Source organism: Ambystoma mexicanum, chromosome 1p, assembly GCF_040938575.1.
Source record: "Ambystoma mexicanum isolate Mex_15411 chromosome 1p, UKY_AmexF1_1, whole genome shotgun sequence".
In the NCBI taxonomy this organism is placed as follows: domain Eukaryota; kingdom Metazoa; phylum Chordata; class Amphibia; order Caudata; family Ambystomatidae; genus Ambystoma; species Ambystoma mexicanum.
Window position 1 is genome coordinate 1026801465 of NC_090921.1, and position 14402 is coordinate 1026815866.

General features: G+C 41.5%; 12 non-coding genes across 12 annotated transcripts; all 12 read right to left on the reverse strand.

The window, feature by feature from the left end:
- Nucleotides 1-486: 486 nt before the first annotated feature.
- Nucleotides 487-572, reverse strand: TRNAY-GUA (transfer RNA tyrosine (anticodon GUA)). Its single transcript is given in 2 exon segments — nucleotides 487-522; nucleotides 536-572. It is a non-coding gene; the product is annotated as a tRNA-Tyr (tRNA).
- A 5057-nt stretch (nucleotides 573-5629) lies between these two features.
- Nucleotides 5630-5715, reverse strand: TRNAY-GUA (transfer RNA tyrosine (anticodon GUA)). The gene is given in 2 exon segments: nucleotides 5630-5665; nucleotides 5679-5715. It is a non-coding gene; the product is annotated as a tRNA-Tyr (tRNA).
- Nucleotides 5716-6918: 1203 nt separating this feature from the next.
- Nucleotides 6919-7004, reverse strand: TRNAY-GUA (transfer RNA tyrosine (anticodon GUA)). Its single transcript is given in 2 exon segments — nucleotides 6919-6954; nucleotides 6968-7004. It is a non-coding gene; the product is annotated as a tRNA-Tyr (tRNA).
- A 560-nt stretch (nucleotides 7005-7564) lies between these two features.
- TRNAY-GUA (transfer RNA tyrosine (anticodon GUA)) lies at nucleotides 7565-7650 on the reverse strand. Its single transcript is given in 2 exon segments — nucleotides 7565-7600; nucleotides 7614-7650. It is a non-coding gene; the product is annotated as a tRNA-Tyr (tRNA).
- Nucleotides 7651-8194: 544 nt separating this feature from the next.
- TRNAY-GUA (transfer RNA tyrosine (anticodon GUA)) lies at nucleotides 8195-8280 on the reverse strand. Its single transcript is given in 2 exon segments — nucleotides 8195-8230; nucleotides 8244-8280. It is a non-coding gene; the product is annotated as a tRNA-Tyr (tRNA).
- A 1203-nt stretch (nucleotides 8281-9483) lies between these two features.
- TRNAY-GUA (transfer RNA tyrosine (anticodon GUA)) lies at nucleotides 9484-9569 on the reverse strand. The gene is given in 2 exon segments: nucleotides 9484-9519; nucleotides 9533-9569. It is a non-coding gene; the product is annotated as a tRNA-Tyr (tRNA).
- Nucleotides 9570-10129: 560 nt separating this feature from the next.
- TRNAY-GUA (transfer RNA tyrosine (anticodon GUA)) lies at nucleotides 10130-10215 on the reverse strand. The gene is given in 2 exon segments: nucleotides 10130-10165; nucleotides 10179-10215. It is a non-coding gene; the product is annotated as a tRNA-Tyr (tRNA).
- A 544-nt stretch (nucleotides 10216-10759) lies between these two features.
- On the reverse strand, nucleotides 10760-10845 carry TRNAY-GUA (transfer RNA tyrosine (anticodon GUA)). Its single transcript is given in 2 exon segments — nucleotides 10760-10795; nucleotides 10809-10845. It is a non-coding gene; the product is annotated as a tRNA-Tyr (tRNA).
- A 542-nt stretch (nucleotides 10846-11387) lies between these two features.
- TRNAY-GUA (transfer RNA tyrosine (anticodon GUA)) lies at nucleotides 11388-11473 on the reverse strand. Its single transcript is given in 2 exon segments — nucleotides 11388-11423; nucleotides 11437-11473. It is a non-coding gene; the product is annotated as a tRNA-Tyr (tRNA).
- A 1203-nt stretch (nucleotides 11474-12676) lies between these two features.
- Nucleotides 12677-12762, reverse strand: TRNAY-GUA (transfer RNA tyrosine (anticodon GUA)). The gene is given in 2 exon segments: nucleotides 12677-12712; nucleotides 12726-12762. It is a non-coding gene; the product is annotated as a tRNA-Tyr (tRNA).
- Nucleotides 12763-13322: 560 nt separating this feature from the next.
- On the reverse strand, nucleotides 13323-13408 carry TRNAY-GUA (transfer RNA tyrosine (anticodon GUA)). Its single transcript is given in 2 exon segments — nucleotides 13323-13358; nucleotides 13372-13408. It is a non-coding gene; the product is annotated as a tRNA-Tyr (tRNA).
- Nucleotides 13409-13952: 544 nt separating this feature from the next.
- TRNAY-GUA (transfer RNA tyrosine (anticodon GUA)) lies at nucleotides 13953-14038 on the reverse strand. The gene is given in 2 exon segments: nucleotides 13953-13988; nucleotides 14002-14038. It is a non-coding gene; the product is annotated as a tRNA-Tyr (tRNA).
- Between the last annotated feature and the right edge of the window lie 364 nt (nucleotides 14039-14402).

A 14402-nucleotide genomic window follows, 5' to 3' on the forward strand; every position in this document is an offset into this window, starting at 1 on the left:
TAAACATCTCTTGCAATTCGTGCAAAATACTACAAATTTGGCTTGTGAGGTTCCCGAATTGAGTAAAAGCACATCAGTTCACAATTTAAAAAATGACCCCCTCCGCAGTCTCCCGCATGTTACTGACCACCATACAAAGGAGGAAAAGTTGAAAGGCGGCGCCTCACAGGCCATCTCCTCAGAGTATTCATCAGTGTTCGGCTTTGACAATATTTTAATATCTTGGATGGTGTATAGTGTTCTCCCATTTCCCTTGAGAAATCAAGATTGTCAAGGGGATTCTGCTGTTTTGTCAGTTCATAGCAAGAGATGGGGATCCAAAATACCTCACCGGAAACCAACGAAGATTGGTGTCGGACAGAAAAATAACGTGGCCACAGCCTCAAAGCAAAAGGCATCTATTTTCAGTGATGAAATATAATATAATTATAAATTGTCTGTTATTTTACTTTCCAAGTATTCAATAAAATGTGCATTTGGCAAGAGTCCTTCGAGCCGGATTTGAACCAGCGACCTAAGGATGCCTGTTTTACCACTACAGTCCTCCGCTCTACCAACTGAGCTATCGAAGGCTTGGCAAATCAACTCTAGCAAACTCAATACGAGCTTCCACTTCAACCGTCGACTTGTAAACATCTCTTGCAATTCGTGCAAAATACTACAAATTTGGCTTGTGAGGTTCCCGAAGTGAGTAAAAGCACATCAGTTCCCAATTAAAAAAATGACCCCCTCCGCAGTCTCCCGCATGTTACTGACCACCATACTAAGGGGGAAAAGTTGAAAGGCGGCACCTCACAGGCCATCTCCTCAGAGTATTCAGCTGCGTTGGGCCTTGACAATATTTTAATATCTTGGATGGTGTATAGTGTTCTCTCATTTCCCTTGAGAAATCAAGATTGTCAAGGGGATTCTGCTGTTTTGCCAGTTCATAGCAAGAGATGGGGATCCAAAATACCTGACAGGAAACCAATGAAGATTTGTGTTGGACAGAAAAATAACGTGGCCACAGCCTCAAAGCAAAAGGCATCTATTTTCAGTGATGAAATATAATATAATTATAAATTGTCTGTTATTTTACTTTCCAAGTATTTTACTTTCCAAGTATTCAATAAAATGTGCATTTAGCAAGAGTCCTTCGAGCCGGATTTGAACCAGTGACCTAAGGATGCCTGTTTTACCATTACAGTCCTCCGCTCTACCAACTGAGCTATCGAAGGCTTGGCAAATCAACTCTAGCAAACTCAATACGAGCTTCCACTTCAACCGTCGACTTGTAAACATCTCTTGCAATTCGTGCAAAATACTACAAATTTGGCTTGTGAGGTTCCCGAATTGAGTAAAAGCACATCAGTTCCCAAAAAAAAAATGACCCCCTCCGCAGTCGCCCGCATGTTACTGACCACCATACAAAGGGGGAAAAGTTGAAAGGCGGCACCTCACAGGCCATCTCCTCAGAGTATTCAGCCGCGTTGGGCCTTGACAATATTTTAATATCTTGGATGGTGTATAGTGTTCTCTCATTTCTCTTGAGAAATCAAGATTGTCAAGGGGATTCTGCTGTTTTGCCAGTTCATAGCAAGAGATGGGGATCCAAAACACCTCACAGGAAACCAATGAAGATTTGTGTTGGACAGAAAAATAACGTGGTCACAGCCTCAAAGCAAAAGGCATCTATTTTCAGTGATGAAATATAATATAATTATAAATTGTCTGTTATTTTACTTTCCAAGTATTTTACTTTCCAAGTATTCAATAAAATGTGCATTTGGCAAGAGTCCTTCGAGCCAGATTTGAACCAGCGACCTAAGGATGCCTGTTTTACCACTACAGTCCTCCGCTCTACCAACTGAGCTATCGAAGGCTTGGCAAATCAACTCTAGCAAACTCAATACGAGCTTCCACTTCAACCGTCGACTTGTAAACATCTCTTGCAATTCGTGCAAAATACTACAAATTTGGCTTGTGAGGTTCCCGAAGTGAGTAAAAGCACATCAGTTCCCAATTAAAAAAATGACCCCCTCCGCAGTCTCCCGCATGTTACTGACCACCATACTAAGGGGGAAAAGTTGAAAGGCGGCACCTCACAGGCCATCTCCTCAGAGTATTCAGCTGCGTTGGGCCTTGACAATATTTTAATATCTTGGATGGTGTATAGTGTTCTCTCATTTCCCTTGAGAAATCAAGATTGTCAAGGGGATTCTGCTGTTTTGCCAGTTCATAGCAAGAGATGGGGATCCAAAATACCTGACAGGAAACCAATGAAGATTTGTGTTGGACAGAAAAATAACGTGGCCACAGCCTCAAAGCAAAAGGCATCTATTTTCAGTGATGAAATATAATATAATTATAAATTGTCTGTTATTTTACTTTCCAAGTATTTTACTTTCCAAGTATTCAATAACATGTGCATTTAGCAAGAGTCCTTCGAGCCGGATTTGAACCAGTGACCTAAGGATGCCTGTTTTACCACTACAGTCCTCCGCTCTACCAACTGAGCTATCGAAGGCTTGGCAAATCAACTCTAGCAAACTCAATACGAGCTTCCACTTCAACCGTCGACTTGTAAACATCTCTTGCAATTCGTGCAAAATACTACAAATTTGGCTTGTGAGGTTCCCGAATTGAGTAAAAGCACATCAGTTCCCAAAAAAAAAATGACCCCCTCCGCAGTCGCCCGCATGTTACTGACCACCATACTAAGGGGGAAAAGTTGAAAGGCGGCACCTCACAGGCCATCTCCTCAGAGTATTCAGCCGCGTTGGGCCTTGACAATATTTTAACATCTTGGATGGTGTATAGTGTTCTCTCATTTCTCTTGAGAAATCAAGATTGTCAAGGGGATTCTGCTGTTTTGCCAGTTCATAGCAAGAGATGGGGATCCAAAACACCTCACAGGAAACCAATGAAGATTTGTGTTGGACAGAAAAATAACGTGGTCACAGCCTCAAAGCAAAAGGCATCTATTTTCAGTGATGAAATATAATATAATTATAAATTGTCTGTTATTTTACTTTCCAAGTATTTTACTTTCCAAGTATTCAATAAAATGTGCATTTGGCAAAAGTCCTTTGAGCCGGATTTGAACCAGCGACCTAAGGATGCCTGTTTTACCACTACAGTCCTCCCCTCTACCAACTGAGCTATCGAAGGCTTGGCAAATCGTTCTCTAGCAAACTCAATACGAGCTTTCACTTCAACCATCGACTTGTAAACATCTCTTGCAATTCGTGCAAAATACTACAAATTTGGCTTGTGAGGTTCCCGAATTGAGTAAAAGCACATCAGTTCACAATTTAAAAAATGACCCCCTCCGCAGTCTCCCGCATGTTACTGACCACCATACAAAGGAGGAAAAGTTGAAAGGCGGCGCCTCACAGGCCATCTCCTCAGAGTATTCATCAGTGTTCGGCCTTGACAATATTTTAATATCTTGGATGGTGTATAGTGTTCTCCCATTTCCCTTGAGAAATCAAGATTGTCAAGGGGATTCTGCTGTTTTGTCAGTTCATAGCAAGAGATGGGGATCCAAAATACCTCACAGGAAAACAACGAAGATTGGTGTCGGACAGAAAAATAACGTGGCCACAGCCTCAAAGCAAAAGGCATCTATTTTCAGTGATGAAATATAATATAATTATAAATTGTCTGTTATTTTACTTTCCAAGTATTTTACTTTCCAAGTATTCAATAAAATGTGCATTTGGCAAAAGTCCTTCGAGCCGGATTTGAACCAGCGACCTAAGGATGCCTGTTTTACCACTACAGTCCTCTGCTGTACCAACTGAGCTATCGAAGGCTTGGCAAATCAGTCTCTAGCAAGCTCAATACGAGCTTCCACTTCAACCGTCGACATTCAAACATCTCTTGCACTTCGTGCAAAATACTACAAATTTGGCTTGTGAGGTTCCCGAATTGAGTAAAAGCACATCAGTTCCCAATTAAAAAAATGACCCCCTCCGCAGTTTCCCGCATGTTACTGACCACCATACTAAGGGGGAAAAGTTGAAAGGCGGCGCCTCACAGGCCATCTCCTCAGAGTATTCAGCCGTGTTGGGCCTTGACAATATTTTAATATCTTGGATGGTGTATACTGTTCTCTCATTTCCCTTGAGAAATCAAGATTGTCAAGGGGATTCTGCTGTTTTGCCAGTTCATAGCAAGAGATGGGGATCCGAAACACCTCACAGGAAACCAATGAAGATTGGTGTTGGACAGAAACATAACGTGGCCACAGCCTCAAAGCAAAAGGCATCTATTTTCAGTGATGAAATATAATATAATTATAAATTGTCTGTTATTTTATTTTCCAAGTATTTTACTTTCCAAGTATTCAATAAAATGTGCATTTGGCAAAAGTCCTTCGAGCCAGATTTGAACCAGCGACCTAAGGATGCCTGTTTTACCACTACAGTCCTCCGCTCTACCAACTGAGCTATCAAAGGCTTGGCAAATCATTCTCTAGCAAACTCAATACGAGCTTCCACTTCAACCGTCGACTTGTAAACATCTCTTGCAATTTATGCAAAATACTACAAATTTGGCTTGTGAGGTTCCCGAATTGAGTAAAAGCACATCAGTTCCCAATTAAAAAAATTACCCCCTCCGCAGTCTCCCGCATGTTAATGACCACCATACTAAGGGGGAAAAGTTGAAAGGCGGCGCCTCACAGGCCATCTCCTCAGAGTATTCAGCCGTGTTGGGCCTTGACAATATTTTAATATCTTGGATGGTGTATAGTGTTCTCTCATTTCCCTTGAGAAATCAAGATTGTCAAGGGGATTCTGCTGTTTTGCCAGTTCATAGCAAGAGATGGGGATCCAAAACACGTCACAGGAAACCAATGAAGATTCGTGTTGGACAGAAAAATAACGTGGCCACAGCCTCAAAGCAAAAGGCATCTATTTTCAGTGATGAAATATAATATAATTATAAATTGTCTGTTATTTTACTTCCAAGTATTTTACTTTCCAAGTATTCAATAAAATTTGCATTTGGCAAAAGTCCTTCGAGCCCGATTTGAACCAGCGACCTAAGGATGCCTGTTTTACCACTACAGTCCTCTGCTCTACCAACTGAGCTATCGAAGGCTTGGCAAATCGTTCTCTAGCAAACTCAATACGAGCTTCCACTTCAACGTCGACTTGTAAACATCTCTTGCAATTCGTGCAAAATACTACAAATTTGGCTTGTGAGGTTCCCGAATTGAGTAAAAGCACATCAGTTCCCAATTAAAAAAATGACCCCCTCCGCAGTCTCCCGCATGTTAATGACCACCATACTAAGGGGGAAAAGTTGAAAGGCGGCGCCTCACAGGCCATCTCCTCAGAGTATTCAGCCGTGTTGGGCCTTGACAATATTTTAATATCTTGGATGGTGTATAGTGTTCTCTCATTTCCCTTGAGAAATCAAGATTGTCAAGGGGATTCTGCTGTTTTGCCAGTTCATAGCAAGAGATGGGGATCCAAAACACCTGACAGGACCCAATGAAGATTCGTGTTGGACAGAAAAATAACGTGGCCACAGCCTCAAAGCAAAAGGCATCTATTTTCAGTGATGAAATATAATATAATTATAAATTGTCTGTTATTTTACTTTCCAAGTATTCAATAAAATGTGCATTTGGCAAGAGTCCTTCGAGCCGGATTTGAACCAGCGACCTAAGGATGCCTGTTTTACCACTACAGTCCTCCGCTCTACCAACTGAGCTATCGAAGGCTTGGCAAATCAACTCTAGCAAACTCAATACGAGCTTCCACTTCAACCGTCGACTTGTAAACATCTCTTGCAATTCGTGCAAAATACTACAAATTTGGCTTGTGAGGTTCCCGAAGTGAGTAAAAGCACATCAGTTCCCAATTAAAAAAATGACCCCCTCCGCAGTCTCCCGCATGTTACTGACCACCATACTAAGGGGGAAAAGTTGAAAGGCGGCACCTCACAGGCCATCTCCTCAGAGTATTCAGCTGCGTTGGGCCTTGACAATATTTTAATATCTTGGATGGTGTATAGTGTTCTCTCATTTCCCTTGAGAAATCAAGATTGTCAAGGGGATTCTGCTGTTTTGCCAGTTCATAGCAAGAGATGGGGATCCAAAATACCTGACAGGAAACCAATGAAGATTTGTGTTGGACAGAAAAATAACGTGGCCACAGCCTCAAAGCAAAAGGCATCTATTTTCAGTGATGAAATATAATATAATTATAAATTGTCTGTTATTTTACTTTCCAAGTATTTTACTTTCCAAGTATTCAATAAAATGTGCATTTAGCAAGAGTCCTTCGAGCCGGATTTGAACCAGTGACCTAAGGATGCCTGTTTTACCACTACAGTCCTCCGCTCTACCAACTGAGCTATCGAAGGCTTGGCAAATCAACTCTAGCAAACTCAATACGAGCTTCCACTTCAACCGTCGACTTGTAAACATCTCTTGCAATTCGTGCAAAATACTACAAATTTGGCTTGTGAGGTTCCCGAATTGAGTAAAAGCACATCAGTTCCCAAAAAAAAAATGACCCCCTCCGCAGTCGCCCGCATGTTACTGACCACCATACTAAGGGGGAAAAGTTGAAAGGCGGCACCTCACAGGCCATCTCCTCAGAGTATTCAGCCGCGTTGGGCCTTGACAATATTTTAATATCTTGGATGGTGTATAGTGTTCTCTCATTTCTCTTGAGAAATCAAGATTGTCAAGGGGATTCTGCTGTTTTGCCAGTTCATAGCAAGAGATGGGGATCCAAAACACCTCACAGGAAACCAATGAAGATTTGTGTTGGACAGAAAAATAACGTGGTCACAGCCTCAAAGCAAAAGGCATCTATTTTCAGTGATGAAATATAATATAATTATAAATTGTCTGTTATTTTACTTTCCAAGTATTTTACTTTCCAAGTATTCAATAAAATGTGCATTTGGCAAAAGTCCTTCGAGCCGGATTTGAACCAGCGACCTAAGGATGCCTGTTTTACCACTACAGTCCTCCGCTCTACCAACTGAGCTATCGAAGGCTTGGCAAATCGTTCTCTAGCAAACTCAATACGAGCTTTCACTTCAACCATCGACTTGTAAACATCTCTTGCAATTCGTGCAAAATACTACAAATTTGGCTTGTGAGGTTCCCGAATTGAGTAAAAGCACATCAGTTCACAATTTAAAAAATGACCCCCTCCGCAGTCTCCCGCATGTTACTGACCACCATACAAAGGAGGAAAAGTTGAAAGGCGGCGCCTCACAGGCCATCTCCTCAGAGTATTCATCAGTGTTCGGCCTTGACAATATTTTAATATCTTGGATGGTGTATAGTGTTCTCCCATTTCCCTTGAGAAATCAAGATTGTCAAGGGGATTCTGCTGTTTTGTCAGTTCATAGCAAGAGATGGGGATCCAAAATACCTCACAGGAAAACAACGAAGATTGGTGTCGGACAGAAAAATAACGTGGTCACAGCCTCAAAGCAAAAGGCATCTATTTTCAGTGATGAAATATAATATAATTATAAATTGTCTGTTATTTTACTTTCCAAGTATTTTACTTTCCAAGTATTCAATAAAATGTGCATTTGGCAAAAGTCCTTCGAGCCGGATTTGAACCAGCGACCTAAGGATGCCTGTTTTACCACTACAGTCCTCCGCTCTACCAACTGAGCTATCGAAGGCTTGGCAAATCGTTCTCTAGCAAACTCAATACGAGCTTTCACTTCAACCATCGACTTGTAAACATCTCTTGCAATTCGTGCAAAATACTACAAATTTGGCTTGTGAGGTTCCCGAATTGAGTAAAAGCACATCAGTTCACAATTTAAAAAATGACCCCCTCCGCAGTCTCCCGCATGTTACTGACCACCATACAAAGGAGGAAAAGTTGAAAGGCGGCGCCTCACAGGCCATCTCCTCAGAGTATTCATCAGTGTTCGGCTTTGACAATATTTTAATATCTTGGATGGTGTATAGTGTTCTCCCATTTCCCTTGAGAAATCAAGATTGTCAAGGGGATTCTGCTGTTTTGTCAGTTCATAGCAAGAGATGGGGATCCAAAATACCTCACAGGAAACCAACGAAGATTGGTGTCGGACAGAAAAATAACGTGGCCACAGCCTCAAAGCAAAAGGCATCTATTTTCAGTGATGAAATATAATATAATTATAAATTGTCTGTTATTTTACTTTCCAAGTATTCAATAAAATGTGCATTTGGCAAGAGTCCTTCGAGCCGGATTTGAACCAGCGACCTAAGGATGCCTGTTTTACCACTACAGTCCTCCGCTCTACCAACTGAGCTATCGAAGGCTTGGCAAATCAACTCTAGCAAACTCAATACGAGCTTCCACTTCAACCGTCGACTTGTAAACATCTCTTGCAATTCGTGCAAAATACTACAAATTTGGCTTGTGAGGTTCCCGAAGTGAGTAAAAGCACATCAGTTCCCAATTAAAAAAATGACCCCCTCCGCAGTCTCCCGCATGTTACTGACCACCATACTAAGGGGGAAAAGTTGAAAGGCGGCACCTCACAGGCCATCTCCTCAGAGTATTCAGCTGCGTTGGGCCTTGACAATATTTTAATATCTTGGATGGTGTATAGTGTTCTCTCATTTCCCTTGAGAAATCAAGATTGTCAAGGGGATTCTGCTGTTTTGCCAGTTCATAGCAAGAGATGGGGATCCAAAATACCTGACAGGAAACCAATGAAGATTTGTGTTGGACAGAAAAATAACGTGGCCACAGCCTCAAAGCAAAAGGCATCTATTTTCAGTGATGAAATATAATATAATTATAAATTGTCTGTTATTTTACTTTCCAAGTATTTTACTTTCCAAGTATTCAATAAAATGTGCATTTAGCAAGAGTCCTTCGAGCCGGATTTGAACCAGTGACCTAAGGATGCCTGTTTTACCACTACAGTCCTCCGCTCTACCAACTGAGCTATCGAAGGCTTGGCAAATCAACTCTAGCAAACTCAATACGAGCTTCCACTTCAACCGTCGACTTGTAAACATCTCTTGCAATTCGTGCAAAATACTACAAATTTGGCTTGTGAGGTTCCCGAATTGAGTAAAAGCACATCAGTTCCCAAAAAAAAAATGACCCCCTCCGCAGTCGCCCGCATGTTACTGACCACCATACTAAGGGGGAAAAGTTGAAAGGCGGCACCTCACAGGCCATCTCCTCAGAGTATTCAGCCGCGTTGGGCCTTGACAATATTTTAATATCTTGGATGGTGTATAATGTTCTCTCATTTCTCTTGAGAAATCAAGATTGTCAAGGGGATTCTGCTGTTTTGCCAGTTCATAGCAAGAGATGGGGATCCAAAACACCTCACAGGAAACCAATGAAGATTTGTGTTGGACAGAAAAATAACGTGGTCACAGCCTCAAAGCAAAAGGCATCTATTTTCAGTGATGAAATATAATATAATTATAAATTGTCTGTTATTTTACTTTCCAAGTATTTTACTTTCCAAGTATTCAATAAAATGTGCATTTGGCAAAAGTCCTTCGAGCCGGATTTGAACCAGCGACCTAAGGATGCCTGTTTTACCACTACAGTCCTCCGCTCTACCAACTGAGCTATCGAAGGCTTGGCAAATCGTTCTCTAGCAAACTCAATACGAGCTTTCACTTCAACCATCGACTTGTAAACATCTCTTGCAATTCGTGCAAAATACTACAAATTTGGCTTGTGAGGTTCCCGAATTGTGTAAAAGCACATCAGTTCACAATTTAAAAAATGACCCCCTCCGCAGTCTCCCGCATGTTACTGACCACCATACAAAGGAGGAAAAGTTGAAAGGCGGCGCCTCACAGGCCATCTCCTCAGAGTATTCATCAGTGTTCGGCCTTGACAATATTTTAATATCTTGGATGGTGTATAGTGTTCTCCCATTTCCCTTGAGAAATCAAGATTGTCAAGGGGATTCTGCTGTTTTGTCAGTTCATAGCAAGAGATGGGGATCCAAAATACCTCACAGGAAAACAACGAAGATTGGTGTCGGACAGAAAAATAACGTGGTCACAGCCTCAAAGCAAAAGGCATCTATTTTCAGTGATGAAATATAATATAATTATAAATTGTCTGTTATTTTACTTTCCAAGTATTTTACTTTCCAAGTATTCAATAAAATGTGCATTTGGCAAAAGTCCTTCGAGCCGGATTTGAACCAGCGACCTAAGGATGCCTGTTTTACCACTACAGTCCTCCGCTCTACCAACTGAGCTATCGAAGGCTTGGCAAATCGTTCTCTAGCAAACTCAATACGAGCTTTCACTTCAACCATCGACTTGTAAACATCTCTTGCAATTCGTGCAAAATACTACAAATTTGGCTTGTGAGGTTCCCGAATTGAGTAAAAGCACATCAGTTCACAATTTAAAAAATGACCCCCTCCGCAGTCTCCCGCATGTTACTGACCACCATACAAAGGAGGAAAAGTTGAAAGGCGGCGCCTCACAGGCCATCTCCTCAGAGTATTCATCAGTGTTCGGCTTTGACAATATTTTAATATCTTGGATGGTGTATAGTGTTCTCCCATTTCCCTTGAGAAATCAAGATTGTCAAGGGGATTCTGCTGTTTTGTCAGTTCATAGCAAGAGATGGGGATCCAAAATACCTCACAGGAAACCAACGAAGATTGGTGTCGGACAGAAAAATAACGTGGCCACAGCCTCAAAGCAAAAGGCATCTATTTTCAGTGATGAAATATAATATAATTATAAATTGTCTGTTATTTTACTTTCCAAGTATTCAATAAAATGTGCATTTGGCAAGAGTCCTTCGAGCCGGATTTGAACCAGCGACCTAAGGATGCCTGTTTTACCACTACAGTCCTCCGCTCTACCAACTGAGCTATCGAAGGCTTGGCAAATCAACTCTAGCAAACTCAATACGAGCTTCCACTTCAACCGTCGACTTGTAAACATCTCTTGCAATTCGTGCAAAATACTACAAATTTGGCTTGTGAGGTTCCCGAAGTGAGTAAAAGCACATCAGTTCCCAATTAAAAAAATGACCCCCTCCGCAGTCTCCCTCATGTTACTGACCACCATACTAAGGGGGAAAAGTTGAAAGGCGGCACCTCACAGGCCATCTCCTCAGAGTATTCAGCTGCGTTGGGCCTTGACAATATTTTAATATCTTGGATGGTGTATAGTGTTCTCTCATTTCCCTTGAGAAATCAAGATTGTCAAGGGGATTCTGCTGTTTTGCCAGTTCATAGCAAGAGATGGGGATCCAAAACACCTGACAGGACCCAATGAAGATTCGTGTTGGACAGAAAAATAACGTGGCCACAGCCTCAAAGCAAAAGGCATCTATTTTCAGTGATGAAATATAATATAATTATAAATTGTCTGTTATTTTACTTTCCAAGTATTCAATAAAATGTGCATTTGGCAAGAGTCCTTCGAGCCGGATTTGAACCAGCGACCTAAGGATGCCTGTTTTACCACTACAGTCCTCCGCTCTACCAACTGAGCTATCGAAGGCTTGGCAAATCAACTCTAGCAAACTCAATACGAGCTTCCACTTCAACCGTCGACTTGTAAACATCTCTTGCAATTCGTGCAAAATACTACAAATTTGGCTTGTGAGGTTCCCGAAGTGAGTAAAAGCACATCAGTTCCCAATTAAAAAAATGACCCCCTCCGCAGTCTCCCGCATGTTACTGACCACCATACTAAGGGGGAAAAGTTGAAAGGCGGCACCTCACAGGCCATCTCCTCAGAGTATTCAGCTGCGTTGGGCCTTGACAATATTTTAATATCTTGGATGGTGTATAGTGTTCTCTCATTTCCCTTGAGAAATCAAGATTGTCAAGGGGATTCTGCTGTTTTGCCAGTTCATAGCAAGAGATGGGGATCCAAAATACCTGACAGGAAACCAATGAAGATTTGTGTTGGACAGAAAAATAACGTGGCCACAGCCTCAAAGCAAAAGGCATCTATTTTCAGTGATGAAATATAATATAATTATAAATTGTCTGTTATTTTACTTTCCAAGTATTTTACTTTCCAAGTATTCAATAAAATGTGCATTTAGCAAGAGTCCTTCGAGCCGGATTTGAACCAGTGACCTAAGGATGCCTGTTTTACCACTACAGTCCTCCGCTCTACCAACTGAGCTATCGAAGGCTTGGCAAATCAACTCTAGCAAACTCAATACGAGCTTCCACTTCAACCGTCGACTTGTAAACATCTCTTGCAATTCGTGCAAAATACTACAAATTTGGCTTGTGAGGTTCCCGAATTGAGTAAAAGCACATCAGTTCCCAAAAAAAAAATGACCCCCTCCGCAGTCGCCCGCATGTTACTGACCACCATACTAAGGGGGAAAAGTTGAAAGGCGGCACCTCACAGGCCATCTCCTCAGAGTATTCAGCCGCGTTGGGCCTTGACAATATTTTAATATCTTGGATGGTGTATAGTGTTCTCTCATTTCTCTTGAGAAATCAAGATTGTCAAGGGGATTCTGCTGTTTTGCCAGTTCATAGCAAGAGATGGGGATCCAAAACACCTCACAGGAAACCAATGAAGATTTGTGTTGGACAGAAAAATAACGTGGTCACAGCCTCAAAGCAAAAGGCATCTATTTTCAGTGATGAAATATAATATAATTATAAATTGTCTGTTATTTTACTTTCCAAGTATTTTACTTTCCAAGTATTCAATAAAATGTGCATTTGGCAAAAGTCCTTCGAGCCGGATTTGAACCAGCGACCTAAGGATGCCTGTTTTACCACTACAGTCCTCCGCTCTACCAACTGAGCTATCGAAGGCTTGGCAAATCGTTCTCTAGCAAACTCAATACGAGCTTTCACTTCAACCATCGACTTGTAAACATCTCTTGCAATTCGTGCAAAATACTACAAATTTGGCTTGTGAGGTTCCCGAATTGAGTAAAAGCACATCAGTTCACAATTTAAAAAATGACCCCCTCCGCAGTCTCCCGCATGTTACTGACCACCATACAAAGGAGGAAAAGTTGAAAGGCGGCGCCTCACAGGCCATCTCCTCAGAGTATTCATCAGTGTTCGGCCTTGACAATATTTTAATATCTTGGATGGTGTATAGTGTTCTCCCATTTCCCTTGAGAAATCAAGATTGTCAAGGGGATTCTGCTGTTTTGTCAGTTCATAGCAAGAGATGGGGATCCAAAATACCTCACAGGAAAACAACGAAGATTGGTGTCGGACAGAAAAATAACGTGGTCACAGCCTCAAAGCAAAAGGCATCTATTTTCAGTGATGAAATATAATATAATTATAAATTGTCTGTTATTTTACTTTCCAAGTATTTTACTTTCCAAGTATTCAATAAAATGTGCATTTGGCAAAAGTCCTTCGAGCCGGATTTGAACCAGCGACCTAAGGATGCCTGTTTTACCACTACAGTCCTCCGCTCTACCAACTGAGCTATCGAAGGCTTGGCAAATCGTTCTCTAGCAAACTCAATACGAGCTTTCACTTCAACCATCGACTTGTAAACATCTCTTGCAATTCGTGCAAAATACTACAAATTTGGCTTGTGAGGTTCCCGAATTGAGTAAAAGCACATCAGTTCACAATTTAAAAAATGACCCCCTCCGCAGTCTCCCGCATGTTACTGACCACCATACAAAGGAGGAAAAGTTGAAAGGCGGCGCCTCACAGGCCATCTCCTCAGAGTATTCATCAGTGTTCGGCTTTGACAATATTTTAATATCTTGGATGGTGTATAGTGTTCTCCCATTTCCCTTGAGAAATCAAGATTGTCAAGGGGATTCTGCTGTTTTGTCAGTTCATAGCAAGAGATGGGGATCCAAAATACCTCACAGGAAACCAACGAAGATTGGTGTCGGACAGAAAAATAACGTGGCCACAGCCTCAAAGCAAAAGGCATCTATTTTCAGTGATGAAATATAATATAATTATAAATTGTCTGTTATTTTACTTTCCAAGTATTCAATAAAATGTGCATTTGGCAAGAGTCCTTCGAGCCGGATTTGAACCAGCGACCTAAGGATGCCTGTTTTACCACTACAGTCCTCCGCTCTACCAACTGAGCTATCGAAGGCTTGGCAAATCAACTCTAGCAAACTCAATACGAGCTTCCACTTCAACCGTCGACTTGTAAACATCTCTTGCAATTCGTGCAAAATACTACAAATTTGGCTTGTGAGGTTCCCGAAGTGAGTAAAAGCACATCAGTTCCCAATTAAAAAAATGACCCCCTCCGCAGTCTCCCGCATGTTACTGACCACCATACTAAGGGGGAAAAGTTGAAAGGCGGCACCTCACAGGCCATCTCCTCAGAGTATTCAGCTGCGTTGGGCCTTGACAATATTTTAATATCTTGGATGGTGTATAGTGTTCTCTCATTTCCCTTGAGAAATCAAGATTGTCAAGGGGATTCTGCTGTTTTGCCAGTTCATAGCAAG